Raw genomic sequence first — 19,223 nt, 5'->3', positions numbered from 1 at the left:
AAAATTGGGTACCTTGCATTCCTATTGTCTGACATTTTCAAATCAGCCAATAGGATGAGAGCTACTGAAATCCTATTGGCTGAATGGGGGGGTGGCTTTAGATTAGGTGCAATTTTTATTTTTTTGAAAAATTTTGTTTATTATTTTTTGTAAATTTTATTATTTTTTTTCCGTAATTTTAGAGTTTTTATTTTTTTGTAATGTAATTTTTTTATTTTTTCATAATGTTGGATATTTTTAATTTGTAATTTATTTATTTTTTCGTTAATTTTTTGTTTTAAAATAATAATGTAAGGTTACTTTATAGTTTATGAAAGAGAATGTTTCTTACCGGCTGTGCATGCACCTCCTGTGCATCAATGTATCACACAGCAATCCCAACAAACCCCCACCTCTTCAGGTGCAGATGCAAATGAAAAAAGAAGGCAATACCTCAATCCTTAGAGCCCCTGGAGCTATGCTCAATCCCCTTGTGACAGTAAGTGAGCTGGATACCTCTGCCTTCCTGCGCCAGGTGCTTTCGGACTTCGGCATCCTCGCCTCACGTGGCGTCTACTTTCGGCGTATCCCTTCACTCTCACTAGTCTTCAACCTGTGATGTCATCTGGGAAAATGGGGTAGGTGGATCACTGGTAAGGAAAACAATCACAGCAGCAGCAAAGCTGACAGTAACCTGGACACGCTGGTAACGATAGGCAAAAAAGGAATGAGTCTGGTTCCGTAAAATCATCAAAATATATTGGACAACTTTAAAAGGATCCAAATGGATGAAACAACAGAATCACAAAATTCAGAGAAGCGTTCACCAAATGGCTTACGCGTTTCGGCACTTAGCCGTAAATATATGGTCTGTTGCTGGATTCAAAAGGGTTCTATTTTCTTCATTTAATCATTTAATCATATTAACCCTTACCGTGCACTACACAGAAGGTGTATCCCTTTATGGGGAACACGGTTATATTTCTGTGTATTAGACCTTAAGTGTGATTATACTGGTGGTGCTGGTATATATAATTCTAATATATATATATATATATATATATATATATATATATATATATATATATAGTGTAGGGACGGCTATATAAAAACAAATTGTAATAATAATAACAATCCCAACAAACTAGTACAGTATAATACAATCCTACAATATACTATTTCCAGAAATTAATAATGTCAAAGCGTGAATTTAGTCCTAGAGGTATCTTGGTTTTCAATTTCAGAATCCAAAATACCTCCCTTTTGGCCAACAATTTGTCCAGATCACCCCCCCCCCCCCTTTTCAGTCTCTGAACTTTTTCTATAATACACCATTTAAAGGTGTTCAATTTGCTATAGTGCTTCAAAGCAAAATGTTGAACCAAAGGGGTGGATGACCTGATAATTGAAATAGTAGACATATGCTCTTGAATGCGTGATTACATATCCCTAGAGGTGAGACCAACATATTGGACCTTACATTGATCACAAATGATAAAGTAAATAGCATAAGTGGCAGTACAATTAATACAAGTCTCAATAGGAAATGACTCTCCAGTTACACTGGAACAAAATATGCTAGTGCAAATGGCATAATCGCAAGGTTTACATTTCCTGCCACATTTATACATCCCAATGCAAGTAAGCCATGAACTCCTGGGTTTATCAATCTTGAGTTCCCCCAACTCTGTTGGTGATAATAGCGAACCCAGAGTTTGACATTTCTTATATGAGCACCTCAGTCCCCTCTTGACCATGGTAGTGAGATTGTCCACTGCTGCCAGGAGTGAGAAGTGTTTGTGCAATATCTTGCATATCTCTGGGTATTGGGCACTATAGCCAGTAATGAATGTTAACCCCTCAAACCTAGACTTTCCACCCCTGGCACCAGAGTCTGTCAAATAGTGTTCCTTAGGTGTACCTTCTACAGCCTTCCTAGCTCTCTTAATGTCATGTACCTTATACATCCTCTCCAGAAGTCTGAGCTCCAACAAATCAGCCTCTTTCTTATAGTCATCCCATAAAGTACAGTACTGCCGTAGGTGTCTGAACTGACCCTTGGCAACAGCGAATGGTGTATGTCGGATGGAAACTATTCCAATGCAAAAGGGAGTTGCCAGATATGTGCTTACAATATACTTTGGTTATGACCCCACCAAAATCAGATCCCATCAGAGTTAGATCCAAAAAGTTTATATGGGAGGGATTAGTCTCAAATGTAAATTTCAGGCACACATATTTATCATTGAGCCAGTCAACAAAATGTCCTATATCTTTGGCAGAATCCTGCCAAAAAAATAGGAGATCATCAATGAAGCCATTTGGTGAAAGCTACTCTGAATTTTATGATGCTGTTGTTTCATCCATTTTGGATCCTTTTAAAGTTGTCCAATAAATGTTGATGATTTTACGGATCTGGACTCATTCCTTTTTGCCTACTTTATATTTTAAACATAGTTTTTTTAATTTCACAGGTAAGTTTTTATTTATTTAAAGATAGTTATTTTGTAAATTTCAAATTAGGGGGCATTAGGTTTAGGCGTTAATAGTTTAATTTAGTGTGTTTCGATGTGGGGGCCAGCGGTTTAGGTGGTTATTAGGTTTATTTAGTATTGGCTATGTGGGTGGGTGGCGGATTAGGGATTAATAAATGTAATAAAGTATTTGCTATGCAGGGGATAGCGGTTTAGGGGTTAATTGGTTGTTTATGGGTGTTAGTGTACTTTGTAACATTTTAGTTATAATTTATGAGTCCATAACTACTGGTCTAAGATTGCGGAATGGATCAGGGCAGTATAGGCTATAACACAAGCATTTTAGCCGGACAGCACAACCTGTAAGATGGTGCTATGAAATTTTTCGAGTGCGGAATGGATCAATGCATTACAGGCTAAAACGGTTGCGGTATAGCTATACCTCTGTGACTTGCAATACAGGAGACCTTCCATTCCACGTGCTATGGCCAATTTTTTAGCGGTATAGCCATATCACACCATATCACAAAACTTGTCATTTAGCCCTCTGTTTGTTGATGACTAGATGTGTTATTTGACACTATTTGGAGCATAGTGTTTTTATAGAATTGTAGCATTTGAATTTAATTGACATACAATTAGGATTGGATTACAGTTTGTTGTAAATATTTTTTTAATAACCTACTAATAAAACATTTTACATTTATTTTATTTTAAATAAAAATAATTCTCAATTGATATTGAAAAAATAGGACTGATATTGGTTGATTTGTGGGTGTGAATTATTTATACTGTGCCTCTGGATATTGAATTTGATGTGTCTATTTTATTGTCAATATTTAGTCAATAACTTGTGGTCAAGTGGATTGTAATTGTCAAGGACAATGCTGTTCATGCATCATTTGGGTGATCTTTCCAATATCCAATTTAAGTTTAGCATAGAGTGTCTTTTTATTTATTCTTACAGGTAACCTTTTTCTCCCCTCTTTCACTAACCACTCATCTTCATATCTCATTATTTTTTTAGGTTTTTCATATGAGTCCATAGCTATATAGTGCACATGGGCTCCTATAGATGATATGATAGATATTTAGCATGTTTTCTATTGGTTACAGGAGGGCTTTAAAAGGAAGCATACATAACTATGGAGAAGCCTGAAGAAATGACTTGTTATTGCAGAGAAATGCATTGCTGATGTTAAATAAAGCTTTTACTTTGCTCTTAACTCTGTTCCTGTTATTAACTGTACTTATGAGAAGTTCTCAAGATCCTGTCCTGCAGTTACAAAAAGGGATGTATCTGGTGTTTAATGTGCCTTTAAGTTTAGTTTGGGGCCCATAAAGTCTCTTTTTATCCATTATTACTGGAAACCTTTTTCTTCTCACCCCTCTTTTACTAACCACTCATCTCCCAGGAAAGCTCTTTTCATGTTGAGCTAATCAATATGCCGCACAGTGATCACAGTTGACGGTCAAATTACTTTGTGTGTGCCACTGAGATTAGCTATATCTGATTGAGTTTACAAGTCATTTTAGGAGGGGGTGATCTTTTTGCAACTCAGTGATTCTGTTTTGGATTGCCTTTAGTTTTACCTGACATTTTGGTGTTATATCTTTTACTTGGATGTTATACGTTGCACTGAGTAATTACAAGTATATAAACAAAAACTGTGTCTGTCTTTATTGACTATTTTCAAGGGGGGCGATTCTTTTCACTACCCACTGTATATGCTAAGAAATCACTGAGATCTTGACATTGCTTATTACTATTAATTTATATTTAAGATTTATCAACTGTTGCACAAAAGAAACAATGGGGATGATAAAGACAGCTTGTTTCAATATTTTACATTCATATGAATGCTGATCAGTAACTTATATCAATGCAATACGCTAGAACCTGATGTTTGATTTGCCAGAATGTTGTTCTCATGAACTATTATAAATATGTTTATTTTAATAAATAATAATCAACAAAAATAAACTTTATTCCTAGTTCTGTCATTTGCATTTTTTGTAATAAACTAACAAATAATTATTAATTAGTCCAACAGAATTTATATTTAGAATGATTTCAAGTGCATGATAAGATAGATATCATTTAAAAGATGTTATATTAACTCATAAGCAAAACATACCATGGAGAGAATGATTTGAACACAAACATGACATTATTCCTACACTGTGACATGTGTTGAATAGCAATGTACTCCCCCATAGATGCAGTCTCCAGTTGTTAGTATGCAGTTTACTCTGTTACATGCAATATCTCTGTTAAATTTAATCAAAGAACGGGCTGGGTAATGCACACCTTCCAAAGGTCAATAGCAAGATATTTTCCCTAAGGTGATTCATCTTAGCCGATGATATTTACGTTTTGTAGAAACTCCTGAATTTTCAATGGAAAGACAGACGGCTGTTGGACGTAGATACAGATAACAACTGGATTATATGCATTTGAGAATCCAGTTAATATATGCAAAACCTTTGTTGCTTGATGAAATAAAGCAACCTACAGACACAGAGAATTGGAATATTCCACAGATCATCTCTCAACGCCTTTGTCACTGAAACACATAACAGGAGGAAGCAATTACAGCCAGTATGTTATGGAGGGAAAATTATTGAATGTTCTGAAAATAAGGTCTTAACTTTTATTTGTGTCAGTTACATATAATAATACTTTACAATATAGCTTGAGGTGGAAAAAAATGCAGTAATATTTGAACACATATGTGTATCACGCTTTCTCATTTGACAAAGCTCTTACTTTGAAAGAAAATATCATGATGCCAATGAGAAAGGCCTTATAAAAGGGTCTATCACAATTCTTTTGAAAAACTTGTATATTCATTTGTAATAGAAACTCACCATTAAAGTCTAAGTTGATTGTTGTAAAAAAAATCATTTGATGTTTTTTCTAAAGGCTTGTGATAAACACAAAGTTACATGACATGGGAAGAAATAATATGGAAAGGATGAATGAAGGCTGCATCATTTCCTCCACTAACATGTTAAAAATGTATTAAAACCTTCAGCAATTTCAAAAGACCTTATTATGGCCTAGTTTCCATTGAGGTGGTGAATATTGGAAAGTAGTGGTGACTTTAATGGAGATAAATATTTTTTTATCACCAGTTTCTAAAATGTACCACCTCAATGGAAACTAGGCCTATGTTGTTAAGGATATAGCCAATTGTGCTGTGGGTAAATGTAGTTAAAACTGACTTGGCATTATGTAAAAATCCAATATGATACACAGCCATTGAAAATATATATATATATTTCTTAATATATCTATGTATCTACAGGGAGTGCATAATTATTAGGCAAATGAGTATTTTGACCACATCATCCTCTTTATGCATGTTGTCTTAATCCAAGCTGTATAGGCTCGAAAGCCTACTACCAATTAAGCATATTAGGTGATGTGCATCTCTGTAATAAGAAGGGGTGTGGTCTAATTACATCAACACCATATATCAGGTGTGCATAATTATTAGGCAACTTCCTTTCCTTTAGCAAAATGGGTCAAAAGAAGGACTTGACAGGCTCAGAAAAGTCAAAAATAGTGAGATATCTTGCAGAGGGATGCAGCACTCTTAAAATTGCAAAGCTTCTGAAGCGTGATCATCAAACAATCAAGCGTTTCATTCAAAATAGTCAACAGGGTCGCAAGAAGCGTGTGGAAAAACCAAGGCGCAAAATAACTGCCCATGAACTGAGAAAAGTCAAGCGTGCAGCTGCCAAGATGCCACTTGCCACCAGTTTGGCCATATTTCAGAGCTGCAACATCACTGGAGTGCCCAAAAGCACAAGGTGTGCAATACTCAGAGACATGGCCAAGGTAAGAAAGGCTGAAAGACGACCACCACTGAACAAGACACACAAGCTGAAACGTCAAGACTGGGCCAAGAAATATCTCAAGACTGATTTTTTGTAAGGTTTTATGGACTGATGAAATGAGAGTGAGTCTTGATGGGCCAGATGGATGGGCCCATGGCTGGATTGGTAAAGGGCAGAGAGCTCCAGTCCGACTCAGACGCCTGCAAGGTGGTGGTGGAGTACTGGTTTGGGCTGGTATCATCAAAGATGAGCTTGTGGGGCCTTTTCGGGTTGAGGATGGAGTCAAGCTTAACTCCCAGTCCTACTGCCAGTTTCTGGAAGACACCTTCTTCAAGCAGTGGTACAGGAAGAAGTCTGCATCCTTCAAGAAAAACATGATTTTCATGCAGGACAATGCTCCATCACACGCGTCCAAGTACTCCACAGCGTGGCTGGCAAGAAAGGGTATAAAAGAAGAAAATCTAATGACATGGCCTCCTTGTTCACCTGATCTGAACCCCATTGAGAAACCTGTGGTCCATCATCAAATGTGAGATTTACAAGGAGGGAAAACAGTACACCTCTCTGAACAGTTTTCTGGGAGGCTGTGGTTGCTGCTGCACGCAATGTTGATGGTGAACAGATCAAAACACTGACAGAATCCATGGATGGCAGGCTTTTGAGTGTCCTTGCAAAGAAAGGTGGCTATATTGGTCACTGATTTGTTTTTGTTTTGTTTTTGAATGTCAGAAATGTATATTTGTGAATGTTTGAGATGTTATATTGGGTTTCACTGGTAAAAATAAATAAATGAAATGGGTATATATTTGTTTTTGTTAAGTTGCCTAATAATTATGCACAGTAATAGTCACCTGCACACACAGATATCCCCCTAAAATAGCTATAACTAAAAACAAACTAAAACTACTAATGAGTTTTTTGGGTTCATTGAGAACATGGTTGTTGTTCAATAATAAAATTAATCCTCAAAAATACAACTTGCCTAATATTCTTCACTCCCTGTATAATAAGGTAACAACTTCTTATTTTATATTTTCCATTAACAGTGAGCTATATAAGATATATGTCTATATATATATTATATATATATATATATATATATATATATATATATATATACATATAAAATACCGTCCAATGTACTGTGTTACCCTCCTGTAGGATATCTGCCTGGGTGCAAGCATGCAATAAATAATCCAAGACAAATGGATGCACTCTCAGGTCTTTTGGTGAAAAAGTAAATACTCTTTAATGGAACGTTTTCGGGGACTTCCTCCCCATCATCAGCATAAACATATTGTGCATTAAACAAACTTATATACAAAATAAAGTGATTGCCAAAATTCAAATACCTGTGTGATTGTTTCAGTGTACTCTCAGTGAAATAGCGCCAAACAGTGCAAATATGGAACACATATCTTGCGTTCCACACTGTGAACCGGAAGTGGATAAAGTAACTCTATGTCCGGTTATCTTAATAAAATATGACATAACATAAATGTGATATAACATAAATATAACGATGTCATATATCTTAATAACAATATTGTACATTCTAGGTCCGTTATATGTATTGTTACATATTTCAAGGTATCTCACTTTGTGCGTGACATATTAATATTGGAACAATCCCTTAAATTCCTATCTCTTCTGTGCCCGAATGGAGATCCTTAGTACATTTACCTATTATACTCCATAGTGCTTAGCTCAAACTTGTAAATTTGGGGGAGTCCTCACCAGATCATTCCTACACCTTCTTAGGGGACCGCCGTCTTAGCCTGGTTGGCATGGTAACCGGTTGTTGTACCGGGTCTAGTTAGGCGGATGGTTCTATTAGCCCTACTTGTAATAATGCATACTTGCTTGGTTCTTTTAGAAAATATAGTAACCTACTGCTACTAAGCATATATTAGCGTGTTATACTTGTGCAGTGGTTATATCCTCAACATATCCTGAAGCCCAAATGGTGACTTGTTTACTGTGCCAGCCTATCTTAAGGGCTACCAATATCTGCAATATAAGCAATATAAAATATAAGAAATATAAAAAATATAAATAATATAAAATATAGGGTTCCCCATCCGCTGTCCCTGTTACAGCTTGAAGTTTTACTTGGGTGTCTATATGAACAAGTTTTATATAGAGAGACAAATAAAAATAAAAATATTGAAATTAAAATTTAGGACAAGAAATAAGAAGTAGTTAGAGCAACCCTGGTTATGTTGCTTCTATGTATACTAAGTGTTAATGTTAAGTGTATATTGGTTTGAAATATTGAATAGTGGCTATCCCTTACTTACATTCATACCCCTTATGATAGATTATTAGTTTTAACTTCCATAGCTTATGTTAAAGAAGCAGTTAATTTCATATTAAATCATATGAAATATTGCTAACACATTGCTAAGTAGGAATTTTCTTCAAAGTTAAGTTTTAAAGTTAAGTTTTTAAACAGTATATTATATAATAGTCCCAGTTTGGTGATCCGTTCCATGTCCCTACACAACCTGTCCTGCATGGTGCTTAGGGTGGTATTTTCTTCAGCATGGGGGTTATTTCTACCCCTAAGTGAATTGTCAGTCCCATAGTTTTCTGCCTAATGGCTCTGTGGTATCCTATGGTTAATTTGCTGTATCCTGTATGGTACAGATGTCATCTGGATCTGGAGTCTTTATATATAATTCTTTAAGTTTGCTCAGTGATTCAAGGTTGGCTCCATAATTTAAGTGTGCAAGAGTAAATATGGGCTATTGGCTAGGGGGGACCGAGTACTCTCAATGGAGGGGTCACCTCCGTGTCCCCCCAGAAACAGGTTGTGTGCCCTGCACTGAATAGTCTACCTCAATAGAGGCCTGTCTACCAAAGCATCATCACATTATACTCAAGGTCCTCACACCGTGCCCCAGTCTGTATATTTGCTTAAATGAGAGCCTTGAAGTCTGGCGGAGAGTTAAGGTCCTCCTGGGGCTATGGTGCCCAGTCTATACATCCACTCTGCCTCCCTTCTAACAGGGCCTTATTCCGGTCACCCCCCCCTGTCTAGGGGGGGGGACATGAACAATCAGGTTGTACCCTGATGGTAGATACTTGATGGTACCTTTCTTGCACCAGTGTCTGGCTACTGGTTGGTCCGAGTCCTCCTTGGTCCAGTGCCTGTCGTATGGTCCATCTGTGGTTTGCCATCCTTTTGCGGAGTGTTCCGCTCGTTTTACCCACATAGAACCGGGCACATGGACAGAAAAAAGGTATACTACAAATTGCAGGATATTGAGTGTTTGATACTGAACACTTTGTTTTGTATGCGGATGGTGAAAGGTCTTGGTTGCGCATTAGGACCATTGCATGTTGTGCACCCCAGGCATTGGTATGAGCCTTTAATGTTGGTGTGAGTTGTGTCCATGTAGTTAGATTTAGGGTCTGTGTGTACTAGGATATCCCTGAGATTAGTACCTCTCCGGTAAGCTCCATCGGTGTCAGGTGTGCGTAAAGGTCAGTTTAGGGTCAGTTTTGAACAACTGACCAGTGTTCTACCAGCCATTGTGGTATTGGGTGAAAACGTAGTTGCCATTATCAATTTATTAGCTTTCTCTTTTGGATTGTCCTTATGTATCAGGCTGTCCTGTTTCATATGGAAGGGACTTTCTCCAAGGTGTTATCAACTATCTGTTGTTTGTAACCCTCTGCAAGAATTTGTCCCTCATGAGTTGCAACTGTGTGACCCCTGTAGCAATGTTTTGAATTATTGCGTATGACTCTAGTCATCTGGGACTTCACTATGCCTTTTAGTAGGGCAGGAGGGTGGCAGCTGGTGTCATTTAAGATTGAGTTTCTATCAGTAGGCTTACTGTAGAGCGTGTGTAATGAATCCAGTGCTCAGATACCAGAAAAGGTTTAAATGTAGCTCTTTTTGTCTAACAATTTCTGCAAACACAGACTCAGTTTGGTCAGAAAAGGAAACAGTGAGCAATTAAATTGGCCAGTAGGAGTGGAAACAAGGTAACACAAATTACCTCTAAACAGAAGTATAATGAACAAGGTTATTGAATGAATTCACTATAGTAATCAAATGTCACAGTTGTATTCCAGATAGTAAAATAGAATCCTTCACACACATTCACCCCATAAAATATTTACAGTCTCAAACACACAGTCTGTCTCAGGTTGATAAATAAACTTATGAACAGCTGAGTCTGGAAACAGGAATGTAAGTAGTGAAGGAATATGTACAGCGCCGATACAGGCTAAGGGATAAATATAAACATTAAAAGATACAATAAAACACTAAAAGATACAATATATACCTGCTAAGGCTAAAAAAGGATTTATTACAAATAAATAGTTGGTACCAATAGAAGGATAAAATGCTTAAAAACAATGGTAAGGTGGAGTAATGTTCTGAAAAAACTCACAAAGTGCAAATGGCAATGAAGGTATAAGAAACTAAAATGGTGAAATCCACGTGTGGGTGCGGATACACAAATAAGCAAAGTGTTTATGCAACATAAATGTGCAACATGATATGGGCATAAATGTGCAAATGTTTTACAACATAGGTGAGAGTAATTGTGAACACTGTGTTTAAAATATAAAGAAGAATCGATTCACAACCAATAATCAAAAATTCACAAAAAATCACAAAAAATCACAAAAATGTAATGAATAGTCCTGATGACACTGCAGTGCAAAAATAAGTCACCAGGTAAATTAATACATTGGGTGACAAATGTGGAAGAAGGTGATGTGACATAAGGTAAAAATGAAAAATATGTGGAAAAAATAATCAAAAATATCCAGTGAAAACAACAAAAAATCAAAAACAAAATGATGTTCAACAAAGATCAAAAAAGAACAAAAAAGGGTGTTGTAATCCAAATAACAGTAAATTAAAAAGGAATCATATGAAGGAACCTTGAATCCTGAGGGGGAGAGTTCCCAGGCGAATCCTAACAACGGTCAGCTCTTTGTCCAATGTCCTAGAAATGTCCCTGTAAAAAAAGGAGTAACATAGCGTAACAAGTCCTCAAAGTGGTTAAAAAACTTGGAATAATGCTTACCAACAGGTCTAACGCGTTTAGGCCCCAAAATAAGGCCTTTATCAAGACTGCTGAAGTGGTAAGCTGAGTGCCTTTAAATAACAGTGTCACTTAAGTGACCGGATATGGCTCCGGGGTGCACTTCCGGTTTCCGCCATAAGTAAAAAAAGAGTTAAACAGAGTATTTACCATGTGTAAAATGTGTAAAATATCACTTGGAGATGGAATGGTCTTGTATTTCAGATTTGTGTATGTGTATTTATATTTAATATCATTTAATTCCATGTATATTAAGCCCCCACGATCATGATGTCACTTCCGGTTTACCGGAGTAAAACATTTTTTAACTGATCCTACGTTTTGGTGGCCTCAGTTTATAAACTCTAGTTAGAGGATATACTTCAGAGATGTACTTTAGTATATTTTAAGGCTCAATCACCTATATTTTTGTGGTGACGATTTTGTAGTGATTTGATTGGTCATGGCATCATGATCCAATTTCTATGATCCTATTGGTTTTAGGCAGTGTAGCTCTTTTGTCTAACAATTTCTGCAAACACAGACTCAGTTTGGTCAGAAAAGGAAACAGTGAGCAATTAATTGCCAGTAGGAGTGGAAACAAGGTAACACAAATTACCTCTAAACAGAAGTATAATGAACAAGGTTATTGAATGAATTCACTATAGTAATCAAATGTCACAGTTGTATTCCAGATAGTAAAATAGAATCCTTCACACACATTCACCCCATAAAATATTTACAGTCTCAAAACACACAGTCTGTCTCAGGTTGATAAATAAACTTATGAACAGCTGAGTCTGGAAACAGGAATGTAAGTAGTGAAGGAATATGTACAAGCGCCGATACAGGCTAAGGGATAAATATAAACATTAAAAGATACAATAAAACACTAAAAGATACAATATATACCTGCTAAGGCTAAAAAAGGATTTATTACAAATAAATAGTTGGTACCAATAGAAGGATAAAATGCTTAAAAACAATGGTAAGGTGGAGTAATGTTCTGAAAAAACTCACAAAGTGCAAATGGCAATGAGGGTATAAGAAACTAAAATGGTGAAATCCACGTGTGGGTGCGGATACACAAATAAGCAAAGTGTTTATGCAACATAAATGTGCAACGATGATATGGGCATAAATGTGCAAATGTTTTACAACATAGGTGAGAGTAATTGTGAACACTGTGTTTAAAATATAAAGAAGATCGATTCACAACCAATTAATCAAAAATTCACAAAAAATCACAAAAAATCACAAAAAATGTAATGAATAGTCCTGATGACACTGCAGTGCAAAAATAAGTCACAGGTAAATTAATACCATTGGGTGACAAATGTGGAAGAAGTGATGTGACATAAGGTAAAAATGAAAAATATGTGAAAAAATAATCAAAAAATATCCAGTGAAAATACAAAAAAAAATCAAAAAACAAAATGATGTTCAACAAAAGATCAAAAAAGAACAAAAAAGGGTGTTGTATCCAAATAACAGTAAATTAAAAAGGAATCATATGAAGGAACCTTGAATCCTGAGGGGGAGAGTTTCCCAGGCGAATCCTAACAACGGTCAGCTCTTTGTCCAATGTCCTAGAAGATGTCCCTGTAAAAAAAGGAGTAACATAGCGTAACAAGTCCTCAAAGTGGTTAAAAAACTTGGAATAATTGCTTACCAACAGGTCTACGCGTTTAGGGCCCCCAAAATAAGGCCTTTATCAAGACTGCGAAGTGGTAAGCTGAGTGCCTTTAAATAACAGTGTCACTTAAGTGACCGGATATGGCTCCGGGGTGCACTTCCGGTTTCGCCATAAGTAAAAAAGAGTTAAACAGAGTATTTACCATGTGTAAAATGTGTAAAATATCACTTGGAGATGGAATGGTCTTGTATTTCAGATTTGTGTATGTGTATTTAATATTTAATATCATTAATTCCATGTATATTAAGCCCCCACGATCATGATGTCACTTCGCGGTTTACCGGAGTAAACATTTTTTAAACTGATCCTACGTTTGGTGGCCTCAGTTTATAAACTCTAGTTAGAGGATATACTTCAGAGATGTACTTTAGTATATTTTAAGGCTCAATCACCTATATTTTTGTGGGTGACGATTTTGTAGTGATTTGATTGGTCATGGCATCATGATCCAATTTCTATGATCCTATTGGTTTTAGGCAGTGTAGCTCTTTTGTCTAACAATTTCTGCAAACACAGACTCAGTTTGGTCAGAAAAGGAAACAGTGAGCAATTAATTGCCAGTAGGAGTGGAAACAAGGTAACACAAATTACCTCTAAACAGAAGTATAATGAACAAGGTTTATTGAATGAATTCACTATAGTAATCAAATGTCACAGTTGTATTCCAGATAGTAAAATAGAATCCTTCACACACATTCACCCCATAAAATATTTACAGTCCTCAAACACACAGTCTGTCTCAGGTTGATAAATAAACTTATGAACAGCTGAGTCTGGAAACAGGAATGTAACTTACACAGAGCTGAGAGAGTAGCAGGTAGTCCGGATTAACTTTGGAGTAATGGTAGCTGAGTAAGAGGACAAATCCTAGTAAGCTGTAAGCAGATAGAAAGTTACAGGAACGTTTTACCTGAGAGCTTCATGGAGGAGCAGCGGTGCTGTATTGAAGGCTTGCGATGAATGTGTGACTCACTTCCGGTTATCAGAAACAGAAGTTGGAAAGTAGCTGTGGTATCGCGGTCAGTGATGGAAACTGACAGGCGCTGCAAAGGGAGAGCTGCAAAATGGATTTTCCAGTAGCGGTTGTGCACAGGTAATAGGGCATAAAGATAATCTCTCTGGAGCAAAAGTAGATCCACAAGGTCAAACTGTGGATAGTTGATAGAGATCCCTGAGGGTTCTAGGAATTGGTAATGGACCTGAAGTTGTGACAAAAGGTAACAAACGAAGGGCTGCTTGTATTCTCAATAATCCAGGCAAGGTCTGGAAGTAGGAGGCTCCCTTTTAAAGGAGTGAAGTGCATGCAGGAGATACCTTAAAGGTATATCACAGCGTGGTTCCTAAGACATTCCCTTCTATAAAGATGTTGAGGTCTAGGAACTGTATCTCGTTGTGATGATGTGTCATTTGAATCTCACTGGTGTGGGGGTGCTGTTCCAAGCCCTAAAACCAGTCTAGTAATGCCTGTTGTCCCCCTCGCCAGACCATGAACACCATCGTCGATGTATCTTACATAAAAGATTACCGGCGATGTGTCAGTGCTCCACAGGAATTTGTTTTCAAACTGAGACATATAAATGTTGGCATACGATGGGGTCATATTAGACCCCATCGCCGTGGCCAGTGAGCTGCAGATAAAAAGATGTCTCAAAGCGGAAATAGTTCCTGGTGAGGCAATATTCCATTAGTGTCAACAAAAAAGTCAATGCGGGGTCCCTCATATTGTGTACTGTGCTATGAGGGTGTTGTTTAGTTGCCAGGATACCTGTGTCATGCGGGATGATGGTGTAGAGACTGTTGACATCCAGGGTGACCAGATGTCACCAGTCTCCACACGCACATCCCCCATCTTCCTGATCAGGTCATTAGTGTCAGAAATATATGATCTGACATTTTTGACAATAGGTTTGGAGGTAAATGTCTATTACTTGTGCCACAGGCTGTGTAAGTGACTGTACAACTGAGACTATCGGCTGCCCAGGAGGGTGGTCCAGAGTTTTGTGTATTTTCGGGGTGGTGTATAAGATGGGGAATTCTTGGGTGTGTTGTAGTGCAGTACTCAAAAATTTGTTCCGTTAGGTGTCCTTGTTGGAACCCTAATTTTAGAGGATACTATCCAGTTCTTTTTTGAACTTGACCGTAGGGTCAGTGGATAACTCCTTGTAGGTGTTATTGTCAGTCAATTGCTTCAATATGTCCTCTCTATAGTCCTTTGTAGTCCATGAGGACTATAGCTCCGCCTCTTGTTGGATGATCATCTTGGTAGGGATTTAATGGCTGCTCTTTCTGTGTGCGTGAGATTGTGTCTCCATATTTTGTTGGTTCTATGTGATTCCATGTCTTGTGCTATCAGCCTCATAAAGGTCTTAGTACTAGCACTGCTGTTTAATGGCTCAAATGTGCTAGGTTTTTTACATTTTTGTACAGGGGCTAGTATCTTCTGGTCTTACAGGGGCATTTTTGAAAATATTCTTTTATTTTCATCTTCCGGTTTCGTCTGTATAAGTCTAACTTAAGTTCCATTTCTGTGGTATTGTGACTAGGAACAAAGAATAAGCCTTTGTTCAATATGGTACTTTCTGCTGCTGTAAGGACGTGTTTACAGAGATTGACCACTATATCCTCCGTCTGTTGCGACGTGTGGGTCTGTACCTGTCCCCTCGCCCTCCTAATGTGTGGTCTGGAGTTCCTCCCCCTCCTCTGCGTGACCTCGTGGTAACCCCTAAAAAATGATCTGGGGTAGATTGTCCCCTATGTATATATGGGGGATGGATGGAGGTTGGTGAAGGGTATGTATTAGGTGATGTTGGTGTGTGTCGTGTAATACTTGTATCTGTTTCAGACGACTCAGCACCACTGGTATCGACTGTTGTGAATTTTACTCGTCCTAGGTCTATATATGTTCTCCTAGGCCTGCCTTCTGTTGAATTGGTTAACCACTTATAGACTCTACCATGGATGTAATCTGCTTCACTGACTCCAGTTTTCTATTTTGAATACTAGTAGTTCAGGTCTTGTATTTATCAACTTGTTGTTGAAGTTTTGTGAGCCAGTTTTCCTTGTTGGTCTGTTGTGAGTGTCTCATTGTGTGTTTGCTCGAATGTCACTATTTCACTTTTGACCCAATTCAAAACTGCAGTAACTTCCTCAATTACGAATAGAATCAAATCTAGGGAACATTTGTTCAATATATGACACCACTTTCTTCTAAACTCGGGGTTGTCCCTGCCTATAGTGGGGATGTTTTTTACCCTAAAACCCCTAGGGATATGGCTCAATCTATGATATTCTGAAAGATAACTACCATGTAATGCTAGATCTATTTCACGTTTCTTGAGGTTTCAATAAGTTTATGGTATATATTAACAGGGGGGTCTCACCAGTAGCTGCTCTGTTGATAGGGGCAAAGAGTAGCCTTGCCGCGTCATCTGGGATATATGTTACTAGTACCAATCTGTGCTCCCCGGGGCATGTGCTCCTGCATCTGGATCCCGTTCGACAGTGCTTGGCCCAATTGGGGGAAGTGTCGAATTAGAGGGGAGTGCTGGCTCCATTTCTGTAGATGAGTCTGCAAACTGCTGTGAAAATACACAACCACAATATAAAAAGTAGTTAGCGTGAATCCCAAAGTATATTGCTGTTAATGTTGAAAGGACAGTTCAAAACCAATACACCAACTTTAGTTCACTGAATGTAGTAATCAGGCTGTGGGGGTACACTTGTATATACATATCAAATACCGTCCAATGTACTGTGTTACCCTCCTGTAGGATATCTGCCTGGGTGCAAGCATGCAATAAATAATCCAAGACAAATGGATTGCACTCTCAGTCTTTTGGTGAAAAAGTAAATACTCTTTAATGGAATTGTTTCTGGGACTTCCTCCCCATCATCAGCATAAACATATTGTGCATTAAACAAACTTATATACAAAATAAAGTGATTGCCAAAATTCAAATACCTGTGTGATTGTTTCAGTGTACTCTCAGTGAAATAGCGCCAAACAGTGCAAATGTGGAACGCATATCTTGCGTTCCACACTGTGACCGGAAGTGGATAAAGTAACTCTATGTCCCAGTTATCTTAATAAAATATGACATAACATAAATGTGATATAACATAAATATAACGATGTCATATATCTTAATAACAATAGTGTACATTCTAGGTCCGTTATATGTATTGCTACATATTTCATAGTATCTCACTTTGTGCGTGACTTATATTAATATATGGGAACTTCCCTTAAATTCCTATCTCTTCTGTGCCCAAATGGAGATCCTTAGTACATTTACCTATTATACTCCATAGTGCTTAGCTCAAACTTGTAAATTTGGAGGAGTCTCACCAGATCGTTCCTACACCTTCTTAGGGGACCGCTGTCCTTAGCCTGGTTGGCATGGTATCCGGTTGTTGTACCGGGTCTATTTAGGCGGATGGTTCTATTAGCCCTACTTGTAATATTGCATACTTGCTTGGTTCTTTAAGAAAATATAGTAACCTACTGCTACTAAGCTTATATTAGCATGTTATACTTGTGCAGTGGTTATATCCTCAACATATCCTGAAGCCCAAATGGTGACTTGTTTACTGTGCCAGCCTATCTTAAGGGCTACCAATATCTGCAATATAAGCAATATAAAATATAAGAAAGTATAAAAAAATATAAATAATATAAAATATAGGGTTCCCCATCCGCTGTCCCTGGTACAGCTTGAAGTTTTACTTGGGTGTCTATATGAACAAGTTTTATATAGAGAGACAAATAAAAATAAAAATATTAAAATTAAAATTTAGGACAAGAAATAAGAAGTAGTTAGAGCAACCCTGGTTATGTTGCTTCTATGTACACTAAGTGTTAATGTTAAGGTGTATTGGTTTGAGATATTGAATAGTGGCTATCCTTACTTACAATCATACCCCTTATGAATAGATTATTAGTTTTTAACTTCCATAGCTTATGTAAAGAAGCAGTTAATTTCATATTAACTCATATGAAATATTGCTAACACATTGCTAAATAGGACCAACAAGGAAACTGGCTCACAAAACTTCAACAACAAGTTGATAAATACAAGACTGAACTACTAGTATTCAAAAATAGAAAACTGGAGTCAGTGAAAGCAGATTACATCCATGGCAGAGTCTATAAGTGGTTAAACAATTCAACAGAAGGCAGGCCTAGGAGAACATATAGACCTAGGAGAGTAAAATTCACAACAGTCGATACCAGTGGTGCTGAGTTGTCTGAAACAGATACAAGTATTACACGACACACACCAACATCACCTAATACATACCCTTCACAACCTCCATCCATCCCCCATATATACATAGGGGACAATCTACCCCAGATCATTTTTTAGGGGTTACCACGAGGTCACGCAGAGAAGGGGGAGGAACTCCAGACCACAAATTAGGAGGGCGAGGGGACAGGTACAGACCCACACGTCGCAACAGATGGAGGATATAGTGGTCAATCTCAGTAAACACGTCCTTACAGCAGCAGAAAGTACCATGTTGAACAAAGGCTTATCCTTTGTTCCTAGTCACAATACCACAGAAATGGAACTTAAGTTAGACTTATACAGACTAAACCGGACGATGAAAATAAAAGAATATTTTCAAAAATGCCCCTGTAAGACCAGAAGATACTAGCCCTGTACAAAAATGTAAAAAACCTAGCACATTTGAGCCATTAAACAGCAGTGTTAGTACTAAGACCTTTATGAGGCTGATAGCACAAGACATGGAATCACATAGAACCAACAAAATATGGAGACACAATCTCACACACACAGAAAGAGCAGCCATTAAATCCCTACAAGATGATCATACTTTGGTCATCCGCCCCGCCGACAAAGGCGGAGCTATAGTCCTCATGACTACAAAGACTATAGAGAGGGACATATTGAAGCAATTGACTGACAATAACATCTACAAGGAGTTTTCCACTGACCCTACGGTCAAGTTAAAAAAGAACTGGATAGTATCCTAAAATTAGGGTTCCTACAAGGACACCTAACGGAACAAATTTTTGAGTACTGCACTACAACACACCCAAGAATTCCCATCTTATACACCACCCCGAAATACACAAAACTCTGGACCACCCTCCTGGCGGCCGATAGTCTCAGCTGTACAGTCACTTACACAGCCTGTGGCACAAGTAATAGA

This window comes from Bombina bombina, chromosome 6, assembly GCF_027579735.1.
Source record: "Bombina bombina isolate aBomBom1 chromosome 6, aBomBom1.pri, whole genome shotgun sequence".
NCBI classification, from domain to species: domain Eukaryota; kingdom Metazoa; phylum Chordata; class Amphibia; order Anura; family Bombinatoridae; genus Bombina; species Bombina bombina.
Note: the sequence above shows the minus strand (reverse complement) of the source record.